Genomic DNA, 21,619 nt, shown 5'->3' with positions numbered 1-21,619 from the left:
GCTTTTTCAGCAGAGGACGGGACCCTCGATCCCTGGGAGTAGATGCTCTTCTCCAACAGTGGCCGACACAAGAGCTTCTCTATGTGTTCCCGCCCTGGCCCATGCTGGGCAGGGTGCTAGACCGGGTGGCAAAGCATCCAGGCCGGATAATCCTGGTGGGTCCGGATTGGCCCAGACGTCCCTAGTATGCGGACTTGATCAGGCTCTCAGTCGACGATCCTCTGCGGCTGCCAGTGGAGCAGAGCCTGTTGCATCAGGGTCCCGTGGTGATGGAGGATCCCTCCCCCTTTGGTCTTACGGCCTGGCTATTGAGCGGCAGCGTCTGAGGAAGAAGGGCTTCTCAGACAAGGTCATCGCCACTATGCTGAGAGCGAGGAAGCGCTCTACTTCTACTGCTTACGCCAGGGTTTGGCGTACCTTTGCAGCGTGGTGTGAAGCAGGCTCATTTTCTCCATTCACTGCTCCAATTTCTTCAGTGTTGGCATTCCTGCAAGAAGGTCTGGAGAAAGGCCTGTCGCTCAGTTCCCTTAAAGTCCATGTAGCGGCCCTGGCTTGCTTTAGAGGCCGCCTGAAGGGTGCTTCCCTGGCTTCGCAGCCAGATGTGGTGCGTTTTTCTCAAGGGAGTTAATCACCTGCGCCCTCCTCTGCACTCGGTGGTGCCTGCGTGGAATCTCAATCTGGTGCTAAGAGCATTACAGAAGCCGCCTTTTGAACCCTTGTCGAGGGCATCTCTGAAAGACCTGACGTTGAAAGCAGTCTTTTTGGTGGCTATCACTTCAGCCAGAAGAGTTTCCGAGCTCCAGGCGCTCTCATGTCGAGAGCCTTTTCTGCAGTTCACTGAGGGCAGGAGTGACTATTCGCACAGTGCCTTCCTTCCTGCCCAAGATTGTCTCTCGCTTCCATGTGAATCAAGCAGCTCTGTCTCCCTTCCTTTCGTAGGGAGGACTACCCAGAGGAATACTCTGCTCTTAAATATCTGGATGTGAGACGAGTCATCATAAGATACTTGGAATTGACCATGATTTCCGGAAATCGGATCATCTGTTTTGTCCTGTTTGCAGGTCCTCGTAGGGGTCTGCAGGCTGCTAAGCCTACAGTGGCAAGATGGGTCAAGGAAGCCATTGCAGCGGCTTATGTGGCCGCGGGGAAGGTGCCGCCTATCCAGCTGAAGGCTCACTCCACAGAGCTCAGGCGGCCTCGATGGCAGAGGCCGGTTCCGTCTCCTTGAAGAGATATGCAAGGCGGCAACTTGGGCTTCGGCCCATACATTCTCCAAGCATTACCGCTTGACTGTGTCTGCTCGGGCCGAGAGGCCCGGTTTGGAGCTTCAGTGTTGCGGTCAGGGATTTCTATGTCCCGCCTGGGTGAGTACTGCTTCGGTACATCCCACCAGTCTATGGATTGATCAGCTTGATGATATGGAAGGTAAAATTATGTATCATACCTGATAATTTTCTTTCCATTAATCATAGCTGATCAATCCATAGTCCCTCCCAGATATCTGTACTGTTTATATTCTGGTTGCATTTCAGATTCAAGTTTAGTCTTCAGTTTCCTGTTCAGGAAGACTTCGTGTTCAAGTTATTTTTCACTTGGATTCTTCAAGAGTTGAGACGAGTTTGTGTTAGTGAGCTGCTGCATTCCTCTCCCCTCCGTTTTACGGGGCTGGATTGAGACTTAAATTCTGCCGGCACTCCCTCCCGCTTCGTGCGGCTGTAGGGCAGCTTTGTACCCCTCCCGCTTCGGCGGTGTTAGGGTCAGTCAGCTCCTCCCGCGGTTGCGGTTGCAGGATAAGCCAGATCCCCCCGCATCGGCGGGTGTGGTGTCCCTCCCCCGCTCCGCGGGGATGAGCTGGACGGATTCCCCTCCCCCACTTGTGTGGGGATGAGCTGGGTTAATTCCCCTCCCCCGTTTCGGCGGTGGTGAGCTGGGCAGAGTGTCCCTTTGTGGGTGTAATTCTCTAAGTGCTGAGTCCTGCGGATGGAGCTTTGATATCGACATCTGAGGAGTTTCCGGCAGCACATGACCACATATAGGGAGGCAAAAGTTTGCTCTCTATCTCCACCTGCTGGTAGATGGACACAACCCACCAGTCTATGGATTGATCAGCTATGATTAATGGAAAGAAAATTATCAGGTATGATACATAATTTTACCTTCCTTTCCTTGAGATCTCCTGGAGAAACAGGCAAAGTCTTCCCCCCATCTACATCTATGTGGAGAGAACCCACTGACCCTCATTAGCACCCCTTTATCAGTGGAGGATAAGATGGGTCTGCCGTCTCTCACTCTCTTTGCTCCCTGAAGTGGCTGCCCCATCTGGGCTATAGCTGAGGAGTGATCAAATAACTCCACCTCCTGAATTAGAAACAACCCCAGTCCTTCACTTGGGACCTGCTCCCTGTCGTCTTGGCTGTATTCCTCACCTTGTGATCAGGAAGCTGCTGCCCCCTGGCTTCCTTCAGATCCCTACTGTGACATGGATCTGCAGCTGTGTGGAGAGCTTATCTCATGGTGGTATTGGCAGTGCCCATTGAAGGAGTGGACAGTACTACTACTACTACTATTTAGTATTTCTATAGCGCTACAAAGCGTACGCAGCGCTGCACAAACATAGAAGAAAGACAGTCCCTGCTCAAAGAGCTTACAATCTAATAGACAAAAAATAAATAAAGTAATCAAATCAATTAATGTGAACGGGAAGGAAGAGAGGAGGGTAGGTGGAGGCGAGTGGTTACAAGTGGTTACGAGTCAAAAGCAATGTTAAAGAGGTGGGCTTTCAGTCTAGATTTAAAGGTGGCCAAAGATGGGGCAAGATGTAGGGGCTCAGGAAGTTTATTCCAGGCTTAGGGTGCAGCGAGACAGAAGGCGCGAAGTCTGGAGTAGGCAGTAGTGGAGAAGGGAACAGATAAGAAGGATTTATCCATGGAGCGGAGTGCACGGGAAGGGGTGTAGGGAAGAACGAGTGTGGAGAGATACTGGGGAGCAGCAGAGTGAGTACATTTATAGGTTAGTAGAAGACGTTTGAACAGGATGTGAAAACGGATAGGGAGCCAGTGAAGGGTCTTGAGGAGGGGGGTAGTATGAGTAAAGCGACCCTGGCGGAAGACGAGACGGGCAGCAGAGTTTTGAACCGACTGGAGAGGGGAGAGGTGACTAAGTGGGAGGCCAGCAAGAAGCAGATTGCAGTAGTCTAAACGAGAGGTGACAAGGGTGTGGATGAGGGTTTTGGTAGAGTGCTCGGAAAGAAAGGGGCGGATTTTACGGATGTTGTAAAGAAAGAAATGACAGGTCTTGGCAATCTGCTGGATATGAGCATAGAAGGAGAGAGAAGAGTCAAAGATGACCCCAAGGTTTCGAGCTGAGGAGACAGGGAGAATGAGAGAGCCATCAACAGAAATAGAAAACGGGGGGAGCGGGGAGGTGGGTTTGGGGGGGAAAATGAGAAGCTCGGTTTTGGTCATATTTAATTTCAGGTGGCGTTGAGACATCCAGACAAGCAATCCAGCTTATAATCGAAAGACAAAAACGCCTATATTGAGACCTAAATCAGGAGATAGGCGTTTATCTCCCAAAAACGAATAACGCGGTATAATCGAAAGCCGAACTTGGACGTTTTCAACTGCACTCCATCGCGGAAGCGTACAAAGTTGACGGGGGCGTGTCAGAGGCGTGGTGAAGGCGGGACTGGGGCGTGGTTATCACCCGAACAGAGATGGGCGCCTTTCACTGATAATGGAAAAAAAGTATGCGTTTGTAGCTAGAATTTAGGGCACTTTTCCTGGACCCTGTTTTTTCACGAATAAGGCCCCAAAAAGTGCCCTAAATGACCAGATTACCACCAGAGGGAATCGGGGATGACCTCTCCTGACTCCCCCAGTGGTCACTAACCCCCTCCCACCACAAAAAATGATGTTTCACAACTTTTTATTTTCACCCTCAAATGTCATACCCACCTCCCTGGCAGCAGTATGCAGGTCCCTGGAGCAGTTGTTAGGGGGTGCAGTGGACTTCAGGCAGGTGGACCCAGCCCCATCCCCCCCCCTACCTGTTACAATTGTGCTGCTCAATGCTTAGTCGTCCAACCCCCCCAACCCACTGTACCCACATGTAGGTGCCCCCTTCACCCCTTAGGGCTATAGTAATGGTGTAGACTTGTGGGCAGTGGGTTTGAGGGGGATTTGGGGGGCTCAACACACAAGGGAAGGGTGCTATGCACCTGGGAGCTCTTTTACCTTTTTTTTTGTTTTTGTAAAAGTGCCCCCTAGGGTGCCCGGTTGGTGTCCTGGCATGTGAGGGAGACCGTGCACTACGACTCCTGGCCCCTCCCACGAACAAATGCCTTGGATTTATTCGTTTTTGAGCTGGGCGCTTTCATTTTCCATTATCACTGAAAAACTAAAACGCCCAGCTCACAAATTGTCGAATAAAACATGGACGTCTATTTTTTTCGAAAATACGGTTCGGTCCGCCCCTTCACGGACCCGTTTGCGGCGATAAACACCCATGTGAGGAGAGAAAATCAAGGCAGCGGCGGTGAACAGCACGCTCAAGTAATTTGGAGAGAAAAGGAAGGAGGGAGATGGGTCGGTAATTAGAGGGACAAGTAGGGTCGAGTGAAGGCTTCTTAAGGAAAGGTGTGACCACAGCATGTTTAAAGGCAGCAGGGACAGTTGCAGTGGAAAGTGAGAGGTTGAGAATGTGACAGATAAAAGGAATAAGAGCAGGAGAGATGGCATTAAGAAGGTGGGTGGGAATGGGATCAGAGGAACAGGTGGTACATTTTGAGGAAGAAAGGAGAAGTGTAGTTTCCTCAATAGTAACTTCAGGAAAGGAGGAAAGGGAATGAGGGGGGAAGGAGAGAGAGGGGAATGGACTAATGGAGGGGAGAGGTGGTGAGGTAGAGAAAGCAAGGTTTATCTTTTGAACCCATGCAGATTTCCTCATCAGGTAGTCTATGGACCCAGAAGAGTGGTAGTAGAGCACCTTGGCCTTCCACTTGCTAGTGGAGTATTGGGGGACTTAACTCTTTGATCTGATGGCAACACATTTGTATGTAAATTGCCGTCTCTTCAGCTACTGGAAGAAGGAGGGAACAACAACTTGGTTGAATGCATTCTTACAAACCTGGCCCCCAGGCAGCAACCTTTGTATATCTTCCTGCCATGGCCTCTGGTCTGGTTCTTTAGAAAATTATGTGACACCTGTTTTCTTGTCATCCTGGTAGCTTTGGATTGGCCTCTCCAGCCATGGTATGTGGCTCTGGTTCACTTGTTGGCAGAGTCCCCGGTGCTGCTGCCAAGGGATCCTGATCTTGAGACAGGAACCAATCATTGTAGAGGATCTGGATCTCTTCTGGCTTACAGTTTGGCGCTCTAGAGATGCTATTTGAGGGTAAGGGTTACTTGACATCTATAATAGATACTTTTCTGAAGGTTTGCCAGAGTTTCATGTCCTTGGCGTATGTCCTGGTTGGAGGATTTTTGGAATGTTGCTGTGCAGATCATGAGTTACCTCCCTGGTAGGTGGAGATAGCTATCTTGGCTGTCCAGCAGGAACATTTGGAGCAGGAGTTGGCTGTTGGTTTTCTCGAGGTTCAGGTGGCAGTTTTCTCCTTTTTTCAGAGGTAAGGTGAATGGTACTTCTTTGACAAGGCATGTTGTGATAAACACAGGATTTCCCTACCCTGAGGAGGCTGCCAGAGGGTGCTCTCCTACAGAAAGCATGGAAAATGCCATGATATGGTCCCCAGAGGGAGCTCCAATGGGACATCAGGGTAATGACCTGAAGGGGCCAGTAGAGGGAGCTCCAGCCAAGGCCTGAACATGGGGACCAGGGAGTACCCATAGCAGAGGATTCCCCTTTAAGAGAAAATGCACACAGCAGGCTCTAGACTCTTATAGAACTAGGAGGAGGGGCCCAGAAAGGGTGTGGTTGGCTATTAGGAGCCCTATATAAACAGCACCTCCTGAGGAGATGGGGACCTGAAACCAGTTGGAGGAGAGTCCTGGAAGATGGGAGGGAAGGATCCCTCTAAAAGCCCAGAAGGTACTGACCTGGTAGGGCTTTTGGTAGAAATGAAACTGTGTATTATTGCAAGTTGAATGATATACAGGAAAGGAGGAGATTCCTGGAAGTGAGAGAGAAGGATCCCTCTACAAACCAAGAAGGTGCTGACCTGGGATACCTTTTGGGGTATAAATGAAATTGTGTATTATTGAAAGTTGAATGAGATGCTGGAAACTGTGTCCACACACAGGAACCGGGTGCTAATAAAGAGTTTTTTTTGTTAATTTGCATGTGGTGTGGAGTGAATTTGCATATGGCTGTAAGCTGAGAAACCCGAGTTATATTCCAAAGAAGGGTGACCGGGGGGCCCATCAGAGGAACCGGTAAGGTGGCCTGTTACCAGGGGATACAGCTGGGAGGCAGGCCCACGAATGGGTGTTAATGAAGGTCACCCTGAGTGAAAGAGGAGCCCCAAACATAGAGACCAGATTTACAGGAGTCACAGAGGAGCCTTGTTTCTAGGTTGTTCCCCAAAGCAGAGTGCTAGCAAACTCTGGCTGAGGATGAGGGAAGCTGGACAAGAGCCACAAGAGGGCTTTTAGCACATAAGAGACCCCTAGGGGTTTACGGTGTGAATGTCTTTCATTTTTACCAGGAGTCAAGCAAATTCAGTCACAATGAGATTTAACATGGTGTTGAATGGCCTAGTTAATCCTCCCCATGATTTATGAAGTGAGTATCGTTGAAGGATCTTTGCTTAAATGCCTTCTTTGTGGTTTCTTTCTGCTTGGCCCTTAGAGTTGCAGGAATCCTTACTTACCCTTCTCAGCAGATTCAGTTACTATTTATACATTGCCATTCGTCTTGCCCAGAGTGGTTTGTCCTTTTCATGTGAATCAAAGTCTCTTGGCATTCTCCAGGAGGTCGAAGGAGGGTTCGGTGTGAGTACTGTATAAGCTGGGGATTCCTTGGGTTCTATCACTATGTAAAACTTAAAAATTCCTTCTGAAAATCTGATAGCTCTTTGTTTTGTTAATAGGCTGTGCAAGTGGGAGGTTGCCTTCAAGTATTCATGGTGCAATGGATTAAGGCATCTATTGAGGTGGGCTACATTCTCAGTTGCAGTGGTTCTAGAAGGTCTTCAGGCTCGTTTGAAAATGACCTGGATGGAGGTGCAGGATATTTGGATGCATTGTGCTGTCACTAAATTCTTTGTCAAGCACTGCAAGATTGATGCCTGGGCCAGAGGTGATGCTGCCTTTGGCAGGAAATATTGGAGGGATCTCTGTCTTCTTCCCACCCTAAGAGATGAAGCTTTGGTTCATCATGTTGGTCTAGATTAGTCTAGTAGATAAAAAGGAGGGTGAAATTTAGTCATACTTGATCATTTTCTTTTCTTGATTCCTGCTAGGACCATTTCAGGACCCATCCAGGAAGACTGTGGTTTTTGAGAAGTCTCTGGGGGTGTATGATCTCAGTTGCTTTCATATGCTGTTTTTTTGGAAGGGGGGAGGGGGTTTACTTGGTGTTTTGTATATGTATTTCTTCTCTGGAAATATTGGCTTTGACATTCATATGCTGGCAAGTTCCAGGCTGGACCACTCCTTATACTGATGATGTCACTGGAAATTTGAGCCTCTCTTGCTCTATCTGCTGATAGGTGGCCTTTTGTTTATTTCTGACTTGATATATCACTTTTACTAAGCAAAAAGGACAAAACAGTTAACAACACAAATTAAAATAAAAAACTCTTCATGAAAAGAACACCAATGTTGATAGAAAAGAACACCATCATACTACATACAGGACACAAACAAAAAAAGTCATGGAAAAAGGAGAGAGTGGGTCTGATCTGGGCGAGCAGGAATCCAAGAAAGAAAATTATCAAGTGAGAGCAAATTCCATCTTACCGTGGCCTGACAATAAGGAAAAAGAAACCCACAGGAACATGATCTGGGAGTTCCTCACCCAGAATTCTTTAGAAATTATCTCAAAAAATTCTGAATTCATATTATCCTATATAATAATTCTCTGGAACTCATTGCCAGAGGATGTCATGTCAGTGGTTAGTATATCTGGGTTTATAAAAAGTTTGAACAAGTTCCTGGAGGACAAGTCCATAGTCTGCTATTGAGATAGACATGGGGAAAGTCTCTGCTTGTCCCTGGGATCAGTAACATGAATCTTGCTACTATTTGGGTTTCTATCAGGTACTTTTTTTTTTTTAATTTATATTTATTGAGTTTTCATTTATTACAAAGATACAATCTTTGAATAGATACACCAATTTTGAATAAAGTAACATAGGTAAAAAAACTGAAAAGAATTTCTTCTTTTAAATTTGGTCTATACAGTCCACAAAAAAGGGGGAGAGATACCAAGATATTAAGAATTATACCATTGGAAGATGGTTTAAACATTCATACTGAATCAAGAGGAAACAAGCAGGAGGTTAACCCCTAAATTTAAATCCGCTCTGTCTAGGACTGTTCCTTGTTGCTCTGTATATTTAGAAAATTTCTTAGTTCTGGTTCAGAAAAGACATATCGCTTATCATTAAAATGTTAACAAACACTTGCAAGGAAATGTCAGTTGAAAACGCTCTTTTAACTCAATTAGTTCTTGCTTCATATCCAAAAGCTTTTTTCTTCTCTGTTGTGTCCATCTGGAAATATTGAAACTTTATTTCCTTTAAACTCTGGCAGAATATTAAAAAAAAAAAGTCGTAATAAAGCTTCTTTGTCTTGAAGGAATACAAATGACACAATTAGAGTAGTCCTGGTTTGAATGTTCTCTAAAGCTTGTTCAGAAAGTCTGTAATGTTTCTACTACGTTATCCTGTTGTTATGTAACCAATTGTTGTTTTAATTTCGAATCCAGATAATATATTCTCTGTAATGGTGGCAAAGATTGCTCGGAATGCTTGTAAACCTCTTGTAGACATTTAATAAACATATCTCTTGGATTGATATATTGAGATTGAGGAAAGTTCAATAGACGAATATTCAAATTTCTTGAAATTTTTCTAAGTTTTCAGTTTTCCGGTACAATAAAAGACTATCTCCAGAAAGTTGAGCTTATTGTTCTAGAACTTTAGCAACATCTTTTTCTAATTTAGATTGTTTACTCACGGCTTCCTTAACCTTTTCTTTTAAAGTTCTAATTTGTATTGAATTATTTAATGAAACAGAAATAAACGAAGTACAGACCTTATGCAGAGATTCAAGGGCAGACCAGATTGATTCCAGCGAAATTTCAGTGGGTCTTACTAACGGCTGAACCGCCATAGCACAGAGGGATATCTCCTCTTGTAGCCCGATATTCACATTGGCATTTACCGTTGCATCACCAGATATTACTGGGAGTCGCTGTTCTATCTCCCCTTCCATAGAGGTGTTTCCTTTTTCCGCTTCCATTGAGGGAGTACGCCACCCCTTCGAGTGTGTCTCATCTCCGACACTCGGAACAGCAATTCTTTCTGGCTGCAGATGGGGGGGAGTAGCTGGTCCTAATGGGCTGAGTGATAGATCACTCTCCTGACCGGGGCTCTTTTCTGCACTGGTAGCAGAAGCGCCCGCTTGCGGAGTTGAAACCAAAAATGTGGAGATAGACTGTCCCGGTAAGGAGGGTATTTGCTTTGGGAGGGGTGGTCCCTTCTGCTTACCCTTCCTTTTTGGCATTTTCTTTAAGGAAAAAGGTTACATTTTAGTGGAAAGTGGGAACGTCTGTCTCACACAACCTGCTCGGTCGCCATCTTGGATCTCCCCTCTTCTCCCCCTCTGTCAGGTACTTTTGACCTGAATTGGCCACTGTTGGAAGCAGGATACTGGATTAGATGAACCATTGATCTGACCCAATATGGCTATTATGTTCTTATAGTAAATACACAAACTTCCATTAACAAATATGTAGCAAAAAAAATAACTTTAGATATTTATATAAATAACTTTTTGATAAGGAAAAGTCCTCAGAAATTTCTCTGGCACCATGATTATTCTAATGCCTTTCCATTTGATCATCGGCAAAAAAACTCCTTATAAAGAATTATGAAATCTTTGGCTTCCTCTCTTAGAAAACAGTTTGGATAATATGAAAAAATACCTAGCTGCTTAATATCTGTCACAAGTCCATAGGTCCTCCCAATGTTGGCCAGTGTTTTCTGGCTCTACCACTACTGCCTCAGCAAATTACAAATAATGGATCATCTGTAGACAAAATAATAATGTATCAGCCAACTCCCGGGAAGAACTCTCAGTAATAGGATAGTAGCCACAATGCAACAATGATTTTGCTACTGAGAGAAAAACATGTGATTTATACTAAACTGAACCCACCGATTCCAAATATGAACTCCGAATTTGCCTGACACGTCTAGATTTTACATTATACATGCAAAGCCTATTCACTTATAATATTAATGTTTGGGATGCATTTGTGCTAGTAGTGCAGAACTTCCTTGGGAACAGACGAGCTGAAAACTATTGTCAGCCGGCACCTCTCCGTGCTGTCTGTTCTTGATCCGGCACCTCTCAGTGCTGTCCGCTCTCCTCTCGACACCTCTCCGTGCTGTCCTTTTTCACCCACACAATTGGGGCTAATCCATTACCTTAGGAGAATTGCTTCCGCTCATTTGTAACAAGTGATTATTCACAGTACTATTTATCCTGCAGAGTACTTTATTCCCCAACGGTATCAGTGGAAAAACAGTCTGCCCGCTGTACTACAGCTGCTAGTCTCTGTGCACCTTGTTTCACTTCTCACACACACAAAAATCCATAACAGTTCAGTTTTAGAATTAGCTAATGACTTGGGATAAACCTGTGGTTCAGTCGATTCCTCTTCTCCTTTCTACTACTGTCCAGGAGGTAGAGGCATTTTCACCACCCTCGCTTGCCAGACACCAGCGACAACCTCCCACCAAAATGTTCAGACTGACCTCCTTCAGGTACTTAATCCCCACAGTTCCATGAAGTCAGACCGCCACTAGGCACTGTCACTCAGCGGCCCCCAAAGCTCTAGCTTCCCTCTCTGCCATTTCTTTCTTTTCACACCTTCCTTTGTCCTGAGCAAAAGAACTCCATTTGCTCCTCACCATCTCCTTTCCTTTCACTTTCTTCCCCCAGTTCAATCTCCTCCCACTCCATGGAGTCTTCCCCCACCCTCTCTCCCAGGTGCTGCTCCTCCACCTGATTATCCTCCATCTCCCAATCACCTCCTGACTCTACTACCTGCTGGGAGTTGTGGTGCTGTTTCTCTTGTTCCCTCCTCCCTTGCCAGTGCTGCTGGGCTCTGTAGTTCTCTTCCCTTCTCACAAGTCTCCTACCCTCTTTTCCCAGGTGCTTCTCCTTTCCTCGTTTACTGTCACTATCAGCTCTTCTCTGCCTTCCTTCTACCTCCTCCTTACACTATGCTGAACTAGTAGACAACATGCTTAAAGCATATGAACAACTTGGCTGCCGAATGTCATTGAAAATGCATTTCTTACATTCCCATCTTGACTTTTTCCCACCCAATTTGGGACACGTAAGTGACGAACATGGAGAGAAGTTCCATAAAGACATTTCTGCAATGTAGAACAGATATCAAGGCCGCTGGAATCCCAACATGATGGGGGACTGCTGCTGGTTTTTGCAACGGGAAAATATGACCGGTCACAAACGCAAAAGTAGATGCCTGAAGCACTTTTAACAGTACTGGGCTTTGCTGAAGTAAGACTTTTAAACTGGAATACGAGACTTTTTTGAAATTTTGTTATTCCATTACATTTTCATGTACTGTTTACTACGAAAACTTTGAGGTAGATCAGGTAATCGTTGGAGTAAAACTCGTTCTGTAAAAAATTATTCAATGCTTTCCAAGTGCTTAATTCATTTGGGCAAACTTATGCATAACAAAATTTCCTGACGTGTTACAACAATTCTGACTTCGGATTTGGAATATGCACACTGAATTTAGTATAGGACAAATGGTTTTTGCCCAGTAGCACACGAAAAAAATGTTTTTGTTGTGCTGTGGGTGGCAGGAGCCAATCACAATTTAATGAAAATTAAAGGCACATTAACACACATCAAAACAAGAGAGTAAATATCAATGGACAAAGAATGATAACTTGTACCAATCTTCAGATCTAGTAATTAGAAGAAATAAAACCAGTTGATGGCAACATGTAAGCCCAATGGTTGAACTGTATTTAATATATAAATCCAAAACTGGCTTCTATGGTCTCCACCACTAGAGTTACTGGGTATGTGATCCAATATGAAACATTGAAATCTGCATAACTATAGTTCTGCAATATGCAGTGTCCTACTATAGGTGCTTTTAATTTTTTCTGTAGAGCACTGCGGTGTTCCGCCATTTGGATTTTAAATTTTCCTTGACGATTGGTCCACATATATTTTCTGACAAGTGCATATAATACAGTAAATCACAAATTCGATGTCACATGTTGTATAATACTGCAAGTGGTACTATTTCTTGTCACTTGGATTAATGAAAGAAGAAATGGATAGTGCAATATCTATAGTAGTGGTAGTGTAATGGGGCAGCTACATATGGAAGTGGCCATGTGTAAATGGCAAACAAATGCTAACAGTGAATCCCTGTTTTTAGAGAAAAAATAACTGATATTATATTGTTTCAACATGAGAAACGCCGAGTGGATAATATGAGCAGCACTCACCATGACCCCAGTTTCCCCTGATGAAGCCGTTGTTGGTGAAACGGGACCCTGTTGGGATCGGGGCTGGGATTGAACAATTTTGAAAGTTGGGTGATGAGAATGGACAAGGACAAGTACCACCAAAGCTAAGTGATGTTTAGTACATAAGGACATACACATTCTCGTTGTTGTGTGGCTGCAAGAAAGTTGTTACAAGTGAAGATATTGAGAAGATGTGAAGTCATTGAAGGTTTAATATAATTGGTCTTAGTCGATGGGCAGCTGTGGTCCTCTTGAGGGAGTGCCCAAATGCACGAATTCCACAGCTAGGAGCCTTTGACTGCTGAGGCTTTTTTTTTTCTTCCTGTGGGCACATTGTTGAAAAGTTTAAAAAAATAACATTTTGAAAGTTAAGAAATCATCAGTTTTGATTTGTCATCAGCAAAGGTGGATTGAAAACTTGGTTTGGAAGCTGAGTCTTACACATTGTTTCAGTAAGTATTTACAAATATAATTATGTAAATGTAATTAATTTGAGGGAAAAGACCTCAGTCACAATAACACCACCATCATTGGTCATAAAAACCCTCTTTTTTTATATTAATAATGTGACATCACCAAAACTTGCATCAGGCGTGGATGCTGTTTAAAAACACCATCCTGGAGGTTCAGGACAAATATATTCCACGTATTAGAAAAAAGGGAAAAAAGACTAAACGTCAGCCGGCGTGGCTAAACAGTAAGATAAAGGAAATCATTAGAGCCAAAAAACAATCCTTCAGAAAGTGGAGAAGAGAACCAACTGAAAGTAACAGGATAGATCATAAGGAATGCCAAGCCAAATGCAAAGCGGAGATAAGGAGGGCAAAAAAGGACTTTGAGAAGAAATTAGCGTTGGAAGCAAAAATACATAGTAAAAATTTTTTTAGATACATTAAAAGCAGGAAACCGGCCAAAGAGTCGGTTGGGCCGCTGGACGAAAATGGTGTTAAAGGGGCGATCAAGGAGGACAAAGCCGTAGCGGAGAAATTAAATGAATTCTTTGCTTCGGTCTTCACCGAGGAGGATTTGGGGGGGACACCGGTGCCGGAACGAATATTTGAAGCGGGGGAGTCGGAGAAACTAAACAAATTCTCTGTAACCTTGGAGGATGTAATGGGTCAGTTCAGCAAGCTGAAGAGTAGTAAATCACCGGGACCTGATGGTATTCATCCCAGAGTATTAATAGAACTAAAAAATGAACTTGCGGAGCTACTGTTAGAAATATGCAATCTGTCCCTAAAATCGAGTGTAGTACCGGAAGACTGGAGGGTAGCCAATGTTACTCCGATTTTTAAGAAGGGTTCCAGAGGAGATCCGGGAAATTATAGACCGGTGAGTCTGACGTCGGTGCCGGGCAAGATGGTGGAGGCTATTATTAAGAATAAAATTGCAGAGCATATACAAAAACATGGACTGATGAGACAAAGTCAGCACGGATTTAGTGAAGGGAAGTCTTGCCTCACCAATCTAATGCATTTTTTTGAGGGGGTAAGCAAACATGTGGACAATGGGGAGCCGGTTGATATTGTATATCTGGATTTTCAGAAGGCGTTTGACAAAGTGCCGCACGAAAGACTCCTGAAGAAATTGCAGAGCCATGGAATCGGAGGTAGGGTATTATTATGGATTAAGAACTGGTTGAAAGATAGGAAGCAGAGAGTAGGATTGCGTGGCCAGTATTCTCAGTGGAGGAGGGTAGTTAGTGGGGTCCCGCAGGGGTCTGTGCTGGGTCCGTTGCTTTTTAATGTATTTATAAATGACCTAGAGATGGGAATAACTAGTGAGGTAATTAAATTCGCCGATGACACAAAATTATTCAGGGTCGTCAAGTCGCAGGAGGAATGTGAACGATTACAGGAGGACCTTGCGAGACTGGGAGAATGGGCGTGCAAGTGGCAGATGAAGTTCAATGTTGACAAGTGCAAAGTGATGCATGTGGGTAAGAGGAACCCGAATTATAGCTACGTCTTGCAAGGTTCCGCGTTAGGAGTTACGGATCAAGAAAGGGATCTGGGTGTCGTCGTCGATGATACGCTGAAACCTTCTGCTCAGTGTGCTGCTGCGGCTAGGAAAGCGAATAGAATGTTGGGTGTTATTAGGAAGGGTATGGAGTCCAGGTGTGCGGATGTTATAATGCCGTTGTATCGCTCCATGGTGCGACCGCACCTGGAGTATTGTGTTCAGTACTGGTCTCCGTATCTCAAAAAAGATATAGTAGAATTGGAAAAGGTACAGCGAAGGGCGACGAAAATGATAGTGGGGATGGGACGACTTTCCTATGAAGAGAGGCTGAGAAGGCTAGGGCTTTTCAGCTTGGAGAAGAGACGGCTGAGGGGAGATATGATAGAAGTGTATAAAATAATGAGTGGAATGGATCGGGTGGATGTGAAGCGACTGTTCACGCTATCCAAAAATACTAGGACTAGAGGGCATGAGTTGAAGCTACAGTGTGGTAAATTTAAAACGAATCGGAGAAAATTTTTCTTCACCCAACGTGTAATTAGACTTCGGAATTCGTTGCCGGAGAACGTGGTACGGGCGGTTAGCTTGACGGAGTTTAAAAAGGGGTTAGATAGATTCCTAAAGGACAAGTCCATAGACCGCTATTAAATGGACTTGGAAAAATTCCGCATTTTTAGGTATAACTTGTCTGGAATGTTTTTACGTTTGGGGAGCGTGCCAGGTGCCCTTGACCTGGATTGGCCACTGTCGGTGACAGGATGCTGGGCTAGATGGACCTTTGGTCTTTCCCAGTATGGCACTACTTATGTCCTTATGTACTTATGTACTAAAATCCTATGTCAATTGAGAGGGACTTGCTGGAGGAGAAAGCCAGAGTCCATTGATCTTCTTAGTCTAATTTATTGTCTTTTTATCTCCATCCAGATAGACATAGGGGAAGCCACTGCTTGCCCTGGGATTGGTTGCATGGGATTTTGCTATTATTTGGGTTTCTGTCAGAAACTTTGTGACCTGGTTTGGCTATTGTTGGAAGCAGGATACTGGGCTAGATGGGCCATTGGTCTGACCCAGTATAGCTATTCTTATGTTTTTATATTTGAACTGGGCTTGTTTCACTTTCAGTTACCAGACTTCATTGTTATGGAATTCTTTGCCTTTAATATTTATCAGATAAATCAGAACTCGCTGTCTTTAAGGTAGAGCTGCTGACATGGTTTTTTGACAACAGAAGGAAGTGGAAAACACAACTTCAAGAGATCAATCCGAGACAACAACAGAAGGACATGGTTTTTTGCCCATGCTTTTAATTGTTCGTTCCAATTGTAGGGTTTCTCCTGGAAACGGGGCTTGGATTATTGCATGGTTTAACTATAATTATATAAATAAACTTCACTAAATAGATGTCACTGGTTACTACTGGTTCACAACGAATAAAACAGGAAGGAAAAAACCGTGGAGAACTTAAGACTTCTGCTTTGTTCTTCAATCTCAATCATTGGCATAAAAACCTTCTTGGCAGAGTTTCTCTCAGAACGTGCTTCTTCAATTCACAAACAAAAAACCTTTTACATAGTTTCACAACTTAAAACAGGCATTTGGTCCTGCTCCAACAATGGCCAGCATTTCACTATCATTTGACACACCACAGCTTCAGGGAGTTACCCAGACCAATAACGGTCATAAACAGAAGAAAAAAAAAAAGTTAAGCAAAACATCTTAAATAAGGAGGTCTTTTACTTAGGTGCACTGGCATTTTTAGCGCGTGTTAAAAATAGGCGTGCGCTAAATGCTAAAGATGCCAATGTATTCCTAGAGGCATCTTTTGTGTTTAGCGTGTGCCTTTTTTTAACGTGCACTAAAAACGCCAGCGCACCTAAGTAAAAGACCCCCTAAACTTCCAAAGCAAAATCTTTACTTCAGCCTTTCCAGCGAATTCTTCTTCCTGTGACAGATATAACAGAAAGCGACCTGGCTTAGAAATGCTTACAGTGACTGCCCAATGAAAGCGTGACAATCAGTTCTCCATCTTCATTGGATAACCGACGCGGAATCAAAAAAAAAGTTGTGCTATTCCATGCCTACGTTCAAAGTGTCATCTGAGGTTCTTAGGTGTTTTATGTTGGATTATATTCCATTGTAGAGGAGAGGAGGGGATCATAAGAAGCTACAGCAGCTGGAGCAATATTGGATTTTTAGGTTGGGCATAGTGGAACAGCAAGGTTTGATTGCAGCAGTGGTTAGCCAATGAGGACAGAGAACTGATTGCCAGCTATCCTTTCCACATTGTGGATGTTAAGATGCTTGAGGAGGGAGCCTATCAAAATTAAGCAAGGTTAAGGGGATGCATTTTTGGGGATTTGTTTTGGAGTAAATTAGGACATGGCCAGTGTTGTATAGTAACTAAGTAAATGTAACTAGTTACTGTACTTAAGTAAATGTTTTGTTACTTTTACTTGGAAAGAAGTACAGGATAACATTTGCTACTTTTACTGAAGTAATAATTTCACCAATTTTTACTACTTTTACTCAGTTGCATCTGATGCTTGCAGTAAAACGTACAAGCGAAAAGAAGATGTAAATGACAATTTCTCAGTAAACCAAATGAAACAGCAAAACTGGGAATAGGATTATGCTATTGCAAACCTTGTGTCATGCTAACAGTGGATCATCTCATCTTAAATTTTGCTGTTCAGAGAATATAATCTATAAGAACAGTGGAGTTGCCTGTGTTTTTTGAGCTGGCTAGTGGCCTCCAGCCAAACAGAACAGTGATGGGTTGGGTCACTTTAAATTGGAGATGAAGCTGAACTGGTAGCAATTCTCTACTACAACAGACTGCATGTCATCCCATGGGAAATTTGACATTGGGGTAACTGTCCACTGGATGGTAAGAGTCTTTAGGGAGGAAGTCTGCTTGGCCTTAAGAGTGAGGAGTTCCCTTCCCACACATTTGATGTTCTTGCATCAGTTCTCGAAGATATTCAAACAGTTTGCCATCAGATGAAAATTGTTAGAACAACAACAGACAATGATTCCAACTTTGTGAAAGCTTTTTTTTTTTTAATTGGACAGCATGTATGACAATGATAATGAAGATCCCATTTTATCAGACTGAACAATCCACTTTCTGCTAGTGTAGTTGTTGAACATTTTTAGCTGTGCTGGATTAATGACTCACAATCACATTCCCATAAGTGACAGTCATTTTCAAAAATGTAGTTTTCCTAAAAGCAAAGTGGATTAAATTGTAGAGTAGAGAGTTGCACAGGGACAGAAATCTTACCCGTCCTCACTGGAATCTAACCTGTCCCCGCAAGTAATCTAACCTGTCCCCTGTACTAAAATAACCCAACTTGTGGTAAAGTAACTCAACCTATGCAATCATTCTGGAAATGAAGGATATCAGAGATGAACATTTCCTATACCTGACATGGTCCAGTTGATAATAAAATACATATTTCTACCTTTATAGTTTGAGTATGTTATTTTTCCATTTGATTTTGTCTTTGTCTTCTGATTTTCTCTGATATTTACCTGCCTTTCCAAGGTCTTCTGTCTACTTGCATTTCTTCTTTCTCTGTGTCTGTTATCCATCTTCTCTGTGTCCCTACCTGTCCTGACCAACACCTCTCTTCTGTGTCCCTGTTCCTGTCTACTCTTGGGTCCAGCCCATAACCCTCCAGCCCCCTTCCCCTCCTCCAGGTCCAGTCCATCTCCCTTCAGCCTCTCATGCCCCCTCCTCAGCTTTCACCCAGCCTCTCTGATGCCCCCTTCCCAGGGTCCAGCCCATCTCCCTCCAGCCCCTTATTCCCCACTGCTCAGCTTTCACCCAGCCTAGCCCTCATGCTCTTTCCTCAGCTTTAACTCAGCCTCTCTGGTGCTCCCTCCCCAGCCTTTCTCATGCTCCCTCTCAGCTTTCACCCAGCCTCTCATGGCCCCTCCCCAGTTTTCACCCAGCCTCTCTAATGCCGCCTCCTCAGCTTTCATCCATACTCATTCCCTAACCTTCCCCAGGCTCTCTGCACCCCCTCTATCCTTCCCACAATATCTCATGGCCTCCCTCCAGCCATTATTCACACAGTGCTGTGAGTAATGGTATGGTGGTACACTACCAGGGTTCTTGCAGTAGTGTACTGTCACGCCTGCCTTGGTGCTGCTTCAAACCCCTCCTCTTCCTCTGTATGGCGATCAGGCTCTGCAGAGATTTGAGCCACATGGTGCAGGAAGGTGGGGTAGTCTCGCGGTTTGAAGTCCCACAAGACTTCCCCAACTTCCTGCACTGTGCGGCTCAAGTCTCTGCAGATCAGAAGAGCCTGCCCCAACCCCCACCAGCAGAAGTCTTCTTCAGCGCTGGTCTCTGGCGCGTTCGCTGATCTGTTTCTGTGAGTCCTGACGTCCTGCAGGCACGTCCTGTATGTAGCCCCGTGCAGGATGTCAGGAGTTAGGACTGACAGAAACAGATCAGCGAACGTGCCAGAGACCGACGCTGAAGAAGACTGCGGCTGGCTGGAGTTGGGGACCCCTGCCAGCAAAGGTACCTGGTGGTGGCGGGGGGTTGAAAGTGGGGGGGGGGGGGGCTGTGGCTTGGGGAGGCAGGCTAAAATGTGCCCCCACCTCGGTCTCTGGACCTCCTCCCGCCGTGGTCTGGCTACGCCCCTGGGTCACACACTATGCAGGTACTTTCTGTCTCAAATGGGCTCACAATCTAAGTATTATTTGTAGCTGGGGCAATGGAGGGTTAAATGACTTGCCAAGGGTCACAAGGAGCTACAGTAGGAATCAAACCCAGTTCCCCTAGGATCCCAACCCACTGCCCCAACTGTTAGGCAGCAGCAGAAATTGAACCCAGTTACTAGGCCACTCCTCCACTCAATAGCTACTCACTAAGAGTAGCTTAATGGCTAAAGCAGCAGCCTGCAGGCCAGGGTTCAAATCCCACTGCTGCTTCTTGTGTGAGGGCCAGATGCACTAAAGTTCTCGGAAGATCTGTTCCCTTACCGATTCCATAGCGAATCGGTAGGGAATGGCTATGCATCAAGGAAAGGGATTGGCTCAGAGACTTCCGGGTCTCTCAGCTGAGTGAAGGGCAGCCAAAAAGAAAGTTTTTATTATTGCGGGGGGGGGGGGGGGGGGGGGGGGGGGGGGGGGAGATGCTGGGGAGGCCGCCCAAAATGGATGTCTTGTTTGAAGTGGAGCTTAATAAAGCTTAAGGATGGGGTGTTTTTTTTTTTTTTTTTAAGTGAAGACGTCCATAAAGGGCACACTTGGGCATTTTTTCAGGCAAAGACCACCCATAATGGACGTCCATGACGAGCACTTGGCCGTTCCCCCCCCCCCCCCCCCCCCCCATTTTTTTGTTACATTTTATGAAGTTTTTCATCCCCCGCAGCCCCAACGAGTGGTACAGACCTCTTGCTAGTTTTTCCAGCGTTAAGGCAATCGGAACATGTTAGTGCATCTCATTACAATAGGGTTTCTACACGATTTGCTCATCTGCATTCCGTTTTCGTTAGCTGCTCCCGTCATCGGAAAAGAGCCTTTAGTGCATGCCAGGGTAATCTACTTGCTCGTTAATGGATCGTTAAGTTTAGTGCCTCTGGCCCTGAGTCCCTTAACCCTCCATTACCTCGAGTAAAAATTTAAGGCTCCTTTTACTAAGGTGTGCTAATGGATTTAGAGCGAGCTAAATGCTAAGAAGCCCATTTTATTCCTATGGGCCTCTTAGCATTTAGCACATGTTAATTATTAGGATGTGCTAAATCCATTAGCACAGCTTAGTAAAAGGAGCCCCTATATTGTACTACCCATTATACCTGAATGTAACTCACCTTGAACTAATACTGAAAAGGTATGAGCTAATTCCAAATCCCCTTCCCCTCCAACAATAATGGGCTTCTTTTCACCACTTATGTTTAGTTTCATTCCAACATTTAAAAAAAAACACACACACACATTTTTACAGCATTTAGAACTATCTGAATAAACTTCAGTAAATAAAAAGCCCTCATTTGTTTGTTTAAAAATTTGCTAGATTGCTATACCAATACTAGCTTACAATCTAATTAATATTAGAAAACTAGATCGTAATGTAAGCTTCTAGCTACCTCGGACCTTTGTCTAAGGGATATGAAAAACTCACCTGCAACTTTCTTTTTAGGTGAGATGCATCAGCATTGGATATTTAAATATTTACAGAAATTCCAGTCTATCGGGGGCTTTAAATACAGGCCAAAGCCTGCCTAATATGTTTGTTCAATTTTACTAGGTTTTGATTTTTAGATTTTATAGCAGATCTTACTGTATAGTTACCAAACGTAAAATATGGGTAAGCCTCTGGCCTACTGCAGTTGGGGCCTGTTTTATCAAGCTGCACTAGCGGCTCCCAGTGCAGTAATGCCGACAAACCTATTCACTTTGAATGTGCTCTGCTGCCATTGCCGTGCGGGAACCGCTAGCATGGCTTGATAACACAGGCCTTAAGTGCCTTTGTTGTCTTTTTTTTTTTGCCAGGTATTGTGGTATTACAAAGGCAAGAAAAAACACTTTGTTTCAACTCTATCACTGTACTTTGTGGCTTCCATTTTATAACCCCCCCCCCCCCCCCCCCAGACGATATGCCTTGTCACCAAAAAGGTCCTTTCATTAACCAAGCCCTGGAAGGGAAGTCTTCTTTGAGGCTTAAACTTCCTCATTGTAGCTGGCAAGAGTTCCCTTAGTAATAACAAACACTTTTCCTCCCTCTCTAGAGCTCAGTATAGCCCTTTTGCAAAAGAGCACAGTCCCTGTGGACTCCATTTGACAAAAACTCAAACTGAAGTCTTCTTTGACCCAACACATAGCTAAACCATGGCTCTAGCTTAGAAATTTTGAGCAACTACCAATGGCCTGTGGTAGAATTTCATATTAGAGTCTATGTGAGTGCTGTTGAGGGTTAGCACCTCCTGA

Source organism: Microcaecilia unicolor, chromosome 3 (assembly GCF_901765095.1).
Source record: "Microcaecilia unicolor chromosome 3, aMicUni1.1, whole genome shotgun sequence".
NCBI lineage: Eukaryota > Metazoa > Chordata > Amphibia > Gymnophiona > Siphonopidae > Microcaecilia > Microcaecilia unicolor.
Note: the sequence above shows the minus strand (reverse complement) of the source record.